Source organism: Phalacrocorax carbo, chromosome Z, assembly GCF_963921805.1.
Source record: "Phalacrocorax carbo chromosome Z, bPhaCar2.1, whole genome shotgun sequence".
NCBI lineage: Eukaryota > Metazoa > Chordata > Aves > Suliformes > Phalacrocoracidae > Phalacrocorax > Phalacrocorax carbo.
In genome coordinates this window covers 23306203-23321006 of record NC_087548.1, presented here as the reverse complement: position 1 = coordinate 23321006, position 14804 = coordinate 23306203, and the positions used below count along the sequence as shown (strand labels likewise).

General features: G+C 44.6%; 1 protein-coding gene across 3 annotated transcripts in view; it reads left to right on the top strand.

The window, feature by feature from the left end:
* Nucleotides 1-1376: 1376 nt before the first annotated feature.
* The window catches only part of ELOVL7 (ELOVL fatty acid elongase 7), a 31048-nt gene continuing 17620 nt past the window's right edge, over nt 1377-14804 (top strand). The window contains exon 1 of one of the 3 annotated variants that reach the window (XM_064438344.1): nt 1377-1492. The gene's annotated coding sequence lies outside the window, so the exon portion shown is untranslated. Of the gene's footprint in view, nt 1493-1669; nt 1766-3109; nt 3198-14804 lie in introns of those variants that run through there. The other 2 variants (XM_064438345.1, XM_064438343.1) reach the window with 2 other exon arrangements.

Sequence of the window (14804 nt, the reverse complement as noted above, 5' to 3'; positions counted from 1 at the left end):
GACTTGACAATATTGCAGTAGCTTGCGGTGGGCTCACAGTGTCAAGAGACTGTGCAAAACCAGCAACAGCTACTCACTTCTGTAGTTACCTGCAGTGTATGTCCGCAGAGAGAGGGGGGAAAACCTCCTTGCACAACTCAGCTCATCCATAGACAGATGAGCAGGACTGCATCATCTTCTCACCTTGTGCCACAGCAAAAGTGATGATACATGTCTGAAGAGGAATTTCTCTACCATTTGGAAACTGCTCCTGGAAGGTCACTGAGAGCATTATGCAAGGACCCATGCATGGCCCTCTGGAACAGCCCTAGGCAGAGAAATGTTCAGAAATGCTTCAGCTACGCAAAGGACACTGTTGCAGCTCAGAGGATTAGGTAGAAAAAAGCAATTTTTTTCCGAAATAAGTGGTAAGCGAAGCCAAAACTCCAACTGGAAAATGAGAAGGACCACCAAGGACCCTTTTGTTTACAGCCCAGCTGCCAAACACAGCAACACACTGTGCCATTACAGCTGTGGGATACAGGCCACTTGCAGCAGAGCCTGCCTGGGCTGAGTTTGGCAGTTGTGACTCAAGAACACCAGTATAGGTGCACTGGCAAACCAGTTGTTCTCTAGGAAAGCAAATCTTGCAAACAAGGTCTGGGTAATGTTTGCATCGCTTCAAGATTGGTATGCAGATATCTGTTGGTGTTGTTTGGATGACTACCTTGCTTGGTTACAACTTACTATTTCAGCAAAAGCTCCCAACAGTGTTGGTGCACTAGGGAGCGGTTCTTGTGATTCTCCTGCCGATCAGCCCTGCAGGCTTCGAATACAGTCCTAGAGAGTACTGATCTCTAAAAGACTCTTAAAACACCTTATTGGCAGAATGACAGTCTAAACATCCTTTAGTTAGTAGAAAAGTAGCACCTGAGCTATTTGGATTCCAGTAAGGCAATAAAATAAGGAGAAGCGTTGGTTAGCAGTATTCACAGCAAGCACAGTTCTTCATTCAGTGTCGACCCAGAGTTAAGTATTCAGCATCCTGTGAAATCCGGACAGCTGACTTCCATGCCTGCATTCATTCCCATCTTGCCCTCTTCTTGGATGATGAATGTAGGGAACTTAAAAGATTACTTAAATTTACAGTAAATCTCATGTGCCACTTTCGCGTACTAAGCACTGAGAAAACCTGGTTGTTCCTAGCTGCCTCTTTTACAACTTAAATGCCTCGGACTTCCTGTGTGTCTCTGCTTTCTTTGCATGTGCAGGGCACAGCTGTCTCCTTCATGCTGCCCTTCCCCTGCTGCATGTTAATCATCTACCTGCCACGAGCAGGTCAGCCACTGTTTCTGCCCGCTCCCAACCCTCACAGACTTGCTGGATGTTTCGAATTACCTTTGCTCCTGAAGTGCATGGAAGGCGAGGCCACTGACTCTATGGAGCTCCAAAGAAAGAAGTAGCGGCTGCCGTTGCTAACACTGTTGGCATCCAATGTGTTAGCTTGCACCTGGTAATTGTTAATTTTTTCCATTAATGACAGCAGCCTTGCATTTGGAAGTCTACAGGTGACCTACTTACTTTTTATTGCTATGCTCCACAGTGTTTCATTTTGTTTCATCCAGAGCAGCCCTATCAGGCATGGCAAAATACATATTACGACACATATGAGGAATACTAGTTCCTTGCTGAGCCACATAGCCGCCATCCCTCTGGACAAGTCAAGACTTATTCGTCTCAAGGCTCCCAGGGGCTCTGTCTGAGCAGGGATGTGCTGGTCACTAAGGTCTGTTTGCTGTTTTTGTTGGCTGATGTCTCAGAAAAAATGGTTTTGACCCAAGAGATCAAAGAAAAGGTTTCAACTTCTGAAAATTAAGGGGGTGGGGGAATGGGGTGTTTTAATTTTGTTTTGTGATTTTCCCTTCCTAAGTAAGACATACAGTATTGCTCAACAGATTATAATATTTCTACATATCCTTTTTGGCCAAACCCAGTGATCTTATTAAGATGTCCTTCCAAAAGCCTCAGGATTTCTTCACCTGCCATAATCCTAACAATTCCAACAGGAACATTAAGTAAATCCAAAAGCTTAAGGTCTTCCTCCTAATCTCCAGCCCAGTGATGTGGAGTTTCTGCAGGACATCTGTTACAAGCTATGTTTCTCCATCCCCACCCCACCACCTGTTTTTCAGCTTCTCATAATATTTCCACATTCTTAACAAGTTTTCTATGTTGGTTTTTCCTCCTGTGGTCTCAGACTTCTGGTCTGAGCTTCTTGCTGTCCTCCACCTCAGAGGCCCCTTCTGCACTTACACGTTGACTATGTGTTAATTTCACAGCATCAGCTCACAGTCCCTTCATCTTGTGCTTTTCTGCACATCACAAAAGGACTTTGCCTCTTTTCTTCAATTTGCCTTCATACTCTCTCCCTGCTCCTTGCTTTTGCCTCTTCTTTCGACTCAGTCTATCATCTCCATGCCAACCATCTCAGAAAGCTGTAATTTATAGCCTTTTGTGGACTAAAGTGACAGACAAACGAAAGCGGAGCACCTGTTTACCCGTCACCGTTCCCTGTGCCCCGTACTTCTCTAGATGGGAGTCAGCGGGGGGTGTTTTCTTCATCCTCAGTGGCTTCTCAGAGAGGAGTACTGCCGTCTTTCTGGGGTAAGAGCGTGCCGTAAAGCATTGCGCTAAAGCTGACCAGCTGTGCTTTGTTTTTTAAAACAAAGAGTTATTACGTCTTCCTAGTATTGCCCTGAGTGACTCTTAGCTGCTGCCGCCGATCCCGGAGCAGGGTCAAGGAGCCGCGCCGCAATTCGGCGCTGGCAGAAGGCGCTCGTGGGAGGGGGACCTGGGGGCGCCTCGCGGTCCCCCCGAACACCGCCGCGGCGGCTCCGGCAGCAGCCGGAACCCCCCTTGCTCACAGCGCCGGCACGGGGGAGCCCGGCCCTGGGGGCGCCGGTGTCAGGGGGGCTCCGAGCCCCCGCGCTGCCCCCCGGGCACGGGCAGGGCCGGGGCCGGTGACTCACGGTCGCGGGTGCCGGCGCGCCGGGGGCCGAGGCGGGGCCGAGGCGGGGCCGGGGCGGGGCGGGGTGGGGCGGGGCGGGGCGGGGCGGGGCCGGCCGCCCCCTCCTGCGCGCCCTCCCGCGGGCCGCCCCGCTGCGCCGCGCAGTTGCTGCCCGGTGGCTGTGGAGAGCGGCGGGGTGCGTGGCTGCTGCGTGAGTGGTGCCGGCGGGGAGCGGGGAGCGGGGAGCGGGGGGGCGCCCGCCGGGGCCCGACGCTCCCCCGCCTGACGCCCGCTGGGCGCCGTGGCGTGGGGCGCCGTGGCGTGGGGCGCCGTGGCGTGGGGCGCCGTGGCGTGGGGCGCCGTGGCGTGGGGCGCCGTGGCGTGGGGCGCCGTGGCGTGGGGCGCCGTGGCGTGGGGCGCCGTGGCGTGGGGCGCCGTTGGGAATGGGCACCTCCGGCGTCCTTTCGCGGGGTCCCTTCCGCGCTTGTGCGCGCAGGGCTGGGCGGGGTGGTCTTAGGGGTGATTCTTGCCGACCCCCCCCCCCCCCCCGCCGCTAACCCCCAGCCCCAAAACTCCCCGATTGTGCTCGCATCCCCAGTGCCTCTCCTGCAAAGCCCCCGGCTGCGCTCCGCTGTGCCTTTTCCCTCCTCACTCCATCCTCTGGCTGCACCCCAACACTGCGGGCAGCACCTGCATCCCCGGTCCGTGTCCGTACCTGCACCCTGCTGTGCCTTACCCACAAGCCCTCAGGCTGTGCCCCATGGCACCTGTTTCTGCTGGCTGTACCGCACATGCTGCACTGCCTGCCCCCCAAGCTTTCTGGCTGCGCCATGCACTCCATGGTGCCTGTCCCTCTGTGTCCCCCCCCACTGACCTCACCTTCCTGTCTTGAACAAGTAGCACCAAGGATGAGACATGGCAATGCCCTTCATCTTGCACAGGAGGCTGCATCAGGAATTTTAATTTTGAAAAATGCCTTTTCCATGCCACACACCCCAGAGGAGAAGGGTGGTCCCAGGCATCAAGAAATGGAGACCTTCTTCTTTGCAGGGGCAAAGGTCAGAGGCAGCCAGAGGAGAGGTGTGGCACATGTGCTTAAGATCATGATAGTAAAATGTGAGGCTGGAGGGATAATGTATAGTCAGCGTTTGTCTAGCAAGTTGAAAGCGGGGCCGCTCTCTGGTTTGCTGCCTTCCTTCTTTTCAGAGCCCAGTTTCCTCTGCTGCTGTGCGTGGTGGGTCCGTCCCTGAGGACTGGCAGCAGCAGTGAGGCCATCAGCTGAGGAAGGTGGTGGGTGCCAGCATGTGTGGCTGACAAGGCTACATTGAGCCAGTCTCTTGGACTTGGCCTTTGCAACTGTGGATGTCACATATGTTGAGTGTTGTAATTGCATTCATACTTACTTTGTAAATACATTTTAAGTATTGTGATACTTTGGCTGGGTTTTGGGTGTTACTACCGCTGGGGTAGAATTTGGTGGCGCTTGAAAAGGCATAGTGAGGCTGCAGACCAACTTTTACTAATTTCTTTGCTTTCTTGTGTAGGAAATAAAGATAAATTAACTAAAGCTGTTTGGACAAACCAGAAACCTCACAGCTGTGTACGGATATCCTCTTCCTTACTCCGTTTTAACTCAGCCCTTCCCAGACCTCTGTGTAGGTCTGTACTGAACATTGCCATGCGGGAGAAGTTTGAACTAGTTTTTCTGGTTGTCAGAAGCAGCCTGGGAACAGGCGTGCTGCCTGACTTATTCTGCTGCTTGGCATCTGGGGTGCTGACTAGGAAGCATTCAGGATTCCTTGGAGCTGCCTCAGGTGCAGGTAGCATTGTTGTTTATCAGCGTGGCGTTAGGCAGTGTGGACATACTCTGAAAATGCTTCACTGAGGAATGGGACCGCTTGTACTTACACGTTTGCTTGAAGAAAAAGTACAAAGAACTAGGATACAAAAACATAGCCAAATGTAGGCTTAAAGTCTTCCTAGGCAGCACCTCTGTTGCAAGTGTGGGGAATAATGCATCTTTATGGTATTTCATTACAATGTGTTGATCAACTTTCTATTAAATAGTATTTATTTACTGGTAGAATGAGGCAGGTTGTGGTACAGGAAGCAATATTCATGGAATGTGTTGGAAAGATGCCATGTCATTAGTCAAGTAATACATGCCAAATAGGATTTAACTAGTTATGAAGCTCACTGAATACCATGAAAAACATATCAACTAATTACATATCAATAAAAGAACTAATCAGGTACATTTCTGTATCCTGACATGACTTGACAGCCTTTGCTGAGTGTGCTCCTCTTGCTGTGCTGTGCCCTTCCTGGCTTCATTTCACTTTGCTGCAATAAACCAGGAAACTTTTTTCCTAACTTGGACTCCTGTTCTTTCTCTTGAATCTACTTCTGCCCAGTGCTTCTGGTTTAACGCTTATCTTATCTCTTGCTCTGGCCTTTCCCTGTCCGGTTGCTTAAGACAGATTTCTGGAGGCGTGGGCAGATGCAGAGCGAGGTAGAAGGGGTGAGTGGTGAGTGGAATGGGCACGGGAGGTATGTGGGCAGTGAGGGTAGTGGGAGGACATTGCCTCTGTGCTGCGTTCAGGTGCAGGAGGTGAAGCTGGAGCTTCATTAGTTGCTTGTGAAATCATGTTTGTTGTATTGCGGATCTAACTTGGCAGACTTCAGGTGGCATCTCTCCCGCCCTGATGCCACTTAGCCTTGGTGTGCCTGTCAGAGGCCACTGTCCCATAATTCTGGTCAAGGCTGGTGTGAGCTCCCTCGTCTGCCCCAGCCAAAATGAGATTGTTTAGCTCCTGAGTATGAGTTAAACTAATCTGACTCACTTTGTCTGAAATGGATTAAGGACCACTTGTAAAATAGGGGTAGCAGAGCTATGACACATAGGCAAGGATGAATAGGTGGGGTAGTGTCATCTTCAGTGGCACAGTGTGATTTTATAAAAATAATTTTATAGCCTAATACTCATACTGACTTCAGGCTAGTGGATATCTGAAGCTTTAAGCTACTTCCCAAAGCCTGGGTAGTTGAAAAGGAAGAAATACTCCATTCCTCTCACTAATCCTCTGTCACTCACCACCGCTCTTCACTGTTCTGGTTTTTTTTTCCCCGAAGTCACAGCAGGTGATGCACACAGGTGCAATGTTTGTATCAGTTTCCCCATTGCCCAAGTACACATAAAGTTTGGGAACTGACAGGTTTTCTTCTATCGCAATTTATGGATGCCTCAAAAAACAGTTCTGGCAGGCCTTCTGAATGTTTAGGAAGAAGCTGGTCTCTACTTGGAAGCTGCTTCTGAGGTGGAAAGGGATGGGAGCTAAGCACTGAGAAACTTGAATAGAGGCTATTCCAATATTAAGAATAATTGTTGCCGTAGAATAGATTTAAAGCGTGTTACAAAAGTTTCACAATTGTTCTAGGTTTAATATTAGGATCTTCCTGCGCATGTAAAATTACATGTTATTTAAAAGTTGGGTAATTACTCTGCATTGTTGGACAGTGCTAGGGAGCAGGTCCCACGTGCTTGCCCGGGGCCTCCCTCCTTACCCAGGATCAGTGCTGCATCTAGAATGCAAATGCAGCCTAAACGGTGAAAAGTAAACCTTTTACTCCTCGGAAAGATCAGATCATTAGAACAGAAACATAACATTAACAAAATAAAGAATTCATTTTGTAGGCCTGATTGTACTTTTTTTAACGCAGTTCCTTTAAAAGGCAAGAAAATGAAAGCCAGAGGGTCGCGCAATAGCTTTCCTTCCTGTAGCCTGTTGTCACATGTTCAATCTGCAAGAAGTTTTGCAAAGTTGCAAGTGATGTAGCACTTAAGAATTTTTTTCTGTCCTTCAGGTACTTAGTTGAAATCCAAAAAGTAAAAAATTATTTAAGCTGAAATTAAATATGTATGTTTACACTAAGGGGAGACACCAGAGCAACTCATGTTTCTCCTTTCTTTAAAAGAAACCATTGTCTTTGGTTTCAGTGTTAAGTGCTGACCATTGAACTGGAAATGCTGAATAGGTTTTTTAATTTTTTGTCTCTTTACTAAATTCATACAGTAAAATGCTTTCTATGTGTCTGTTGATATATGTCTTGATTTTTAATTTTGTTTTCTGCATGTATTCTGCTATTTATATTGTCTGCTTATGATGGTTACACAGAACATTTTATCACTGAAGACATTGGCTAGAAAGGACCTGGAAGTAGTTCATAAATTGAGTAATGTGAGAAGAATACACAGTTTATAGCACCACAGGTGTAAAACTGTCTTGGTTATCTTGGTTCTGGATGAGAATCTGAGAAACTGAATTTCAGTAGCATTTTTAACTTTGAAATCCTCAGCACACAAAACTAATCTCTTAAAAACTACATGTAAAGCTTATCCAGCCCAAAGCAAGCTCTGGGTTCCACCTGCAGAATGGCACAGATGTCACAAGGACAAATACAGGTGTCAGTAAACTCTATGAATCATCCTATTTGCCAGGAGCAATGGTATTCAGATTGCCCCGGTTAACTGTGTCAGGGCTGTATTACTTGCACCATAAAAGCAGTGAACACCGACTCTTATCTCCACTCCACTCATGATACCAACTTAGGCTTATGTTGTAGTTTCGCCAGCATTTCTTTTATCCTGAGTGCTTTTGCCCTTGTGTCACCTTCCTGTTGTGCTGGTATAACCCTTGGTGAAGACTGGCGCAGAAAAGCACTGTGGAACTGGTCTGGGTTAAAAATGCCCTTTTCTTTTCTGTGAGGCTGTCTCCCCTGCCCTGGATCTGTTTCCCAATCTATTTTATTATGCAGCCAGAAAAACAGTTGTTCCAGCACAAGTCAAAGGTGACATTGGAGCAGGCATGACTAATGGGGGGAGACGTTGATTAAAATGGCATTACTACCATTAAAAGTGCACTTATCATTACAAACTTACCCTGTAGACAGTGAGGCTTGCTCTGCTTGAGCAGGCTGTGTTCAAGAGGAGCTGCTTGTAGCAGCTTTATGAATTCCTACACACTGCCTGCGTGCATGTAATTGTATTGTGAATTCTTTGTAGTTTGGATTATATTTTATATTTATGTGGTGCCTGGCCTAATGCCTGGAGCCTCTGTTCAAAGTTTTTTTTTTTATTTTTTTTAGGACAGTACCTTGCCAAATGTGTGTGAATAAGAACGTAGCTTTGTATGGTGCACTGCAAAAACCTGTACAAATGAATAGTATGTACAGTGCAAAAAGCTGTTAAGCTTCTACAGGCATCTCCTGGACTGGAATTCAGGCGAATGCTCCCATCCCAATGACAACGTTCTGGGTTTATGGGTACGTCTGAGATAAAAGCATAGCTTACTAAGAATAACTCTATTCCTTTTATTCTTTGTTTTCTAACAAAAAAAGGGGACAACTCTTGCTGGAGTCTGAAACACAAAGATCAGTTTGTTGATTTGGAAATAATTTGCATTGTATCATCAGTCCTGAAATGGCTTAAAGCAAAGTCACAAAAACCTGATCCAATGCTTCTGTGCATGCTTTTGGAGTACAGGTATGGTTCGTGTTAGTACCATGCCCTTTCTTTCAGGAAAGTTATTTGAGTTGACAAGTAGTTTTAATTTATTTTTATTGTAATTGGGTTTTGCCTGATCTGTTAAAGTAAAATGGCTGGAAATTGTGACCAGCAGTTGAAGCTGATGTTTTTTGATGTGTACCTGAGCAGAGTGCAAAGTGACTGGGAAGGAGAAACTCCTTCTTTTAGAACTGTTGTCACTGGTAGAGGAGAAAAGATTTTTTGTGTGTGTGTGGGTGGAGGGGAGAGCAGGTGGGGGTAAAGTATTTCTGTTTAGTTACAGTTTGAAATACAGTATTTGTCAAATGTATCTGATTTTTTTTTGTTAAAGACTTTACAGCCAATATTTTAAATTATTTTCTTTTGGTAAAATATTTTTTTATTTGTTTTTAATGTAAATGTATTGGCTGAAGCAGCAAGAGTATCAGGGTTATTGGCCAGATGTGCCCATTTATTCTGTTAAGTAAATACTGTGGTATTTGTTTACCATGTAGCATTATGAATAGATGGGGATGGGCAGCATGGAAATGTCTATAGTCTCTTCAGAGAAGTAGTAGCTGGTAATTTGCCTTCTTCTGTACAGGAGAAAATTACTTAGATTCAGGTAAATTGCAAGTAAATTGTAGTATTTTCATTTATAACATCCACTACAGTATCTTTTTTGTTTAGATGTACAGTTGGAAATATCTGGGTTAAATACATTCTTTAATAACTTTTGTAGTTGGAGTTCTGTGGCTTGTCGTTTCAGTACTGGAATAAAAGATTCACTTTTGAGTCTTTAACTGTACATAATGGGTCTGACGAGCTCAATGAAATTGGGGAAGTGCCCTGTCCATCCTTGCCTTTTGTGACTGAGATGTGTAGAAGACACTGTGTACAAAAGCCAAGAGGCTAATGGAATAAGCTCAGTGTTCACTGTCAGCTTTGAAACTAAACCTTTCATGAAACTACTTGTGAGCTGTATTCCTAGAAACGTCCTTACAGATATTAAATTTTTTGTTCACTTTCATTATTACTGTTGTGCCGACAACATTGTTTCTGCAGCACCTTTTGTTCTGTGCAGAGTTAGGTTGTAAAAGAGGAGTCTGCTGGAGTTTGTTTCAACATGAAGAAGTGATAAGACTGTAAGGCAAGGCTGTAAATAACTCTGTGAATAGATCTCATGTTTAGGAAGACCACTTATTTTAACTTCTAACCACGATCATGACTCTTACGTTTTGGAGAAGGAACAAGGTGGGGAGGAGGAGGAGGGAGCGTAAGACAAAGGAGCTGTTAGAGCTCTCTGTGCCTCCCTTCAGCAAGTCCTTTAGCGAGTGTTTGAAATGTTACGGGGCGAAAAAATCTTTTCAAAGAGCCTCCTAGGGAGGGGCGGTTCCTGATGTTTACAGTGCTCAACAGCATGTCCGCTAAGCTGCGTGGTAGCTTAAAAAAAGGGGCGGAGGGGAAAGGGGGTGTCAGTTCTAGGTCAGCTGCCTTTAAAATTTATGCCTGCCTAAGGCAACGCAAGCAAAATTGGAGCAGAAGGAATGCATTATTTTACTGCCTAGGATATCGGCCTAGGACCCAGGGGGTGGGGAGGTTGAGCAAGTGCAAGGCAGTGGGAAACAATGCTAAAGGAAATTAGCCTACATCAGCATGGAAGAGTGGTGTGGGAGCAGTTCAGCTTTTGTAAATTGCTGCATTAAAGAGTGAGCAAAATATGTTGCAACTCTGCACAGGTGGTATCTGTGTTACGAATATTTTGAACTGAGCTAGATTACGGATGATGCAATAAAAGTTCCACAAAATGACATTGACTTTGCAATGTCAATTTGCCACAGCAATTACAGTGACAGTAGCTGATGCTATAGGCAACATGTGATTGTAGAAAAATACTTCTTCCTTTGGTAATGATGAATATTTTTCACTTTACTTGTTCACCTTTCTTAAGGTGAGTATTGTGTACTTAAGGTAATTATATATATTTTTTGTCTTCCCTCCCTATGAAACTCCTTTTTCATGTTACAAAAGGCAGCACCATCTCCCTGTCTTTGTCCACTACAGGTGGAAGTTTATGGTCTAGTTTTTCTGTATTTATTTTTCTCTAGTGCTGCAGAGCTCCAGGTACATTGCCATTGATTACTTGGTTACAAGATGTCATTGTAAATAAGAAGGCTTCTCTGCTTTTTTCCTATTGGTATTGGCTAGATGAGCAAGACGTTACCTGTGTAACAAGTCTTGTTCCCATTTGTTTTAGTCTTCTCTGGAAGCTGAAGTCTACCTCTGCATTTCTTTTTGTTTAGCTTCCATGGAGTACCCCCCACTGTGACTATTTAATGACAATTTATGCCATTGCACATACTAAGTTCTTTAGGCAGCAAACTGCTTCTATTGTAATTAAATGGATGTATGAGATTCTTATATGCAGTTAATGCATATGAGTTGACTCCTAACTGTTAATGAAGGTAGATAATATGATGGAACCAACTCAGTGACTCAGTTTGCCCCTGAAGGAGCAGGACAGTCTCACTCGTGTCCCTTCTCATATTTTGATGTAAGTAACTTTAATCAGGCAGGCACATACAAGCAATAGTACTTATAACCAGAGTCAGTTCTAAGCCATCCTACCCAGAGGTTCAAGAATGATATATAGGGTTCAGGTAACGGTGTCACAGGGGAGAAGAAGGGAGAGCCTCTGACTGGTCACAGATGTTGGCAACATTATCTGAGTTTGTTGTGCTTGTGGTCTGCCCTTTGCCAGGTATAATGGGAAGGTATTGATAACTGATAGTAGGGTGCTCTTACCTACATTCCATATGCTTCATCTTAAAAGGGGTCTCTGGTAGAAAGCTGAAGAGTATTACCAAAGCATTTAAATAACTACAGTGTGTACTCAAAAAAAGCAATCTTCATCAGCACAACGAGAAGAGATTGAATGTCACTTGTCCTATTTTGTGGACACATCCACAAAGCCCCCTCCTTTTTAGTCTTACAAAATGCAAATTTTTGATGTCATCAGACACCTTTGATCCCTTTCATTCAAAGTATTTAGTTAGTGCTTGCAATCCCTCTACCTTTTCAGAGCTTACCTATAAATTGTGTCTTAAAAATAATGTACCTTCCTATGCAGGGTTAAAAAACCTAGACTGTGCTATCTTTGCGGTGTGGATAAATACCACTCCTTACCCCTCTAGTTCAGTAGAGTGTTATATTCTGGTTTGCTTGGTTACTAACAGTCTTTATGCACTTTGGAAACATCGCAGCTGTATATAATTCTTACATATATTTATCAGAACTGTCCCTACTGCAGAGGAAAAAAACCAGAATGAGTAAAAGCTCAGCATATTACAAAAATGTTGGCTTGTAGAGGAATGAGCAGGAAGCACTGGGTGTATGCGTTAGCATGATTGTGTAGCGTGGCTGAAAATACTGGACTGTGTTACTGCGGGGGCTACAGCCCCCGGTTCTTGTTTTGTGAAAGCCTGTTTAAAGTGACCCAAAGCTTAGTTGATCTGATCTTGAAAGAAAAATTGAAATGCTGCAGAAAGTTTTCTAGTTATATAATAAGCAAGGAGGAAAAAGGAGGATCTGTTAAGTCCTTTGGGTAAGAAGATTAACCTGAGTCAGATAGGGCCCAATTACTAGATCAATACTTTGCCAAAGGCCTTTGATAGAGTAATACTATATCATTGTCTAATGGAGGTGAGGTTGCATTAACAAAAATAATTACATCGTGACTTCTAGGTGAAAGTTGTCATGTGGTATGGTGCCACAGGGCTCACCATCTAGGCAGGGCTGGGTGCCTTTGTGAACTGGCACTGCTGAGCTAGAATGAAACTTAAAGGAGCCAAATACAAGCCATGCACTGTGGGACCAGTGAGAAGAGCTTCTGTCCTGAGTTGGTTTCAGGAGCCACTCACCATAGCAGAGGAGTAGGCAGGTGAGACTAGCTGGCTGCAGGATGGCTGACATGCAAATGCTCAAGTAAAGAGTTCTTAGTAAAGGCAGGGGAACACTGCTAACAAGTTAGAATTCTAGGAGCTTTTCGCCTGCTTATGTTGTTGCCTTTCTCCGAAACATTAGGCATACAAGGAGAGGAGGCTGGGGAAGATACGTGGATGTCCATGTTCACTTCCCAAGTGAAAGTGGGAATCTTTTCAGGGGCCTGCCCAGAGTCTTTGTCATACTTGAGTTAAACGAATAACTGGGTTCAGACTTGTAAAGAAACTTCTTTCTAGCCTATGGCTGCAGGGATTGTTTGGACTTGATGTGTCTTTTTATGTGATGTGGGACGTTAGTCCCTAGGATCACTTTCACATGCATCTCTGCAACCCCAGGTGATGCATATAAGATATTGGCAATGCCAGATCTTTTTCTGCCTTCCTGTAGCACAATGTAATTTTTGTGCCTTCGGTTCTTGTGCTGTAGAGTATCCCTCGTGGCGTGTGATGGACTGAGTGATGATTTGCTGAGGTGCAGTGTGAGAACTTCTTGACTATGGATCTAGTACATGATTGTCTATGAGTATGCATGACTGGACATGACCCTGTCCTCCCTACACGATTTCGCTATCAGCTTAAATGGATCTATGACAGGGCTGCTACTCCCACCTTTCTCCCTGCCTGTGGCATCCCAGATTACGTGTCTCAATGTTTCCTTTGCATGAGCCTTTCATTTGGGTCAGTGAGCTGCTGTGGCTTGTCCTGTAGCTGCCTGAGGACCAGACCCATCGGCAGTGACGCTGTGGGACTGCATGTTGGGGCTTTCCCGTTCCACTGTTGCTGGTGGTTGGATCAGTGTACGTAGACCAGGAGAATAGCATATGATTCTGGCTGTGAGTTGGGCACAAAACGGGGCTGTACCCGTGAAATAGTTCCCATAGGAAGGGGCTTCTCTGTGCCTGTTGCCAGTGTTCAGCCTTGCTGTGAAATCTGCAGTATCAGTTTTTTTAACAATTTATATGCAGGTGTGGAAGCAAATGCAAATTGGTTTTTATTTTACACAAGGTCAGAATGGTAAATCCATTAGTCTGGCAGAAAACCAGTCTGAAGTGTGATTGAAATGAAATTTGTTTTTACTGGTTCTGCTGCTTACAGAATACTTTATTCATATGGTGAAAGACAGACTTGATACTAGTTTAAAAAGCAAAGCATTAAATAAAGAGGTACCATGTAAATAATTCAGTAAAGATGACTATACAAGCTAAGTATTAGATCTCTTATTGAATACTGCCAATGGGGAATTTTACAAGTCGACATTCTAATATAGTTTCTAAACCTCTTTCATCTGTTTTTAGAATGTCCAATTTTTTAAAAGGAATTTGTATTTATTTTAAAATTTGCTATTCTCTCCCCAATGTCTACTCTGAAATGTACATACAGAAATTGTTTATTCACTCTAAGGAGTTAGGATTTGTGTTTTAAAATGGACTGGCTTCAAAGACAAAGTTTGAAATTTAATCAAGGTAGTGATTAACTTATATATCTTTCAAAACTTGGCAATTTCTGAAAGCACATCTTGTATAGAGTTGCCTCGCCTGTCTTCTGTCACTTATTTGGGAAGAACTGTCATCTAACAGGAACAGTGTTTACAGTCAATATTACTGAGGGGAAAAAAAAGGCCACCAACACTAAGCAGGATATAGACAACCTGCCTGTGAGATTAATCTTTCAAAAAATGCATTGGGTGGTTCAGAGACGGTGTAAAGGATGGGGAAGGTGATGGAAACTTCTTTCAGGGAAATTGGTAACAACAGGCAATACCCAGCTAAAGTTTAAAACTTTATTGCAGAATATAGGTGAGTAATCTGTCTAATGTAATAGGCAGTTTGTATTTGTTTGCCGCATGGCATAATGGAGTAATGTAGTTAAAATAACTGCAATTATGTAAGCACACAGCCTTGGGAAATAGGAAGGGCAGAGCTGGCATTTCCCAGGTAAAGCTTAAGATACCATCTGTGAAACATCTTGATTTAATTACCTTCTGAACTTCAAGAGCAGAATTAACGACAGTATACCAAGTGATTCTGAAACAGGAAAGTTTCATAATTGTGCCTGAATATGTACGCCAGTATTACTGTCATTTCTTAAGCTATCATTTTGAAATCAGACCTGCGTGGGTCAATGCTTTCTGCAGGCTCTCCCCACCTCCCAGCAGGCTCTGCTGGGTAGAGGATCCTCCCGTCATTACCTGCTTGCCAGGCCAGGGATGATGCTCTAGAACCTTTACTTTTGGGATCTGCCTGGGGTGGAAATTATCTCACAGAAGTTTTGCACT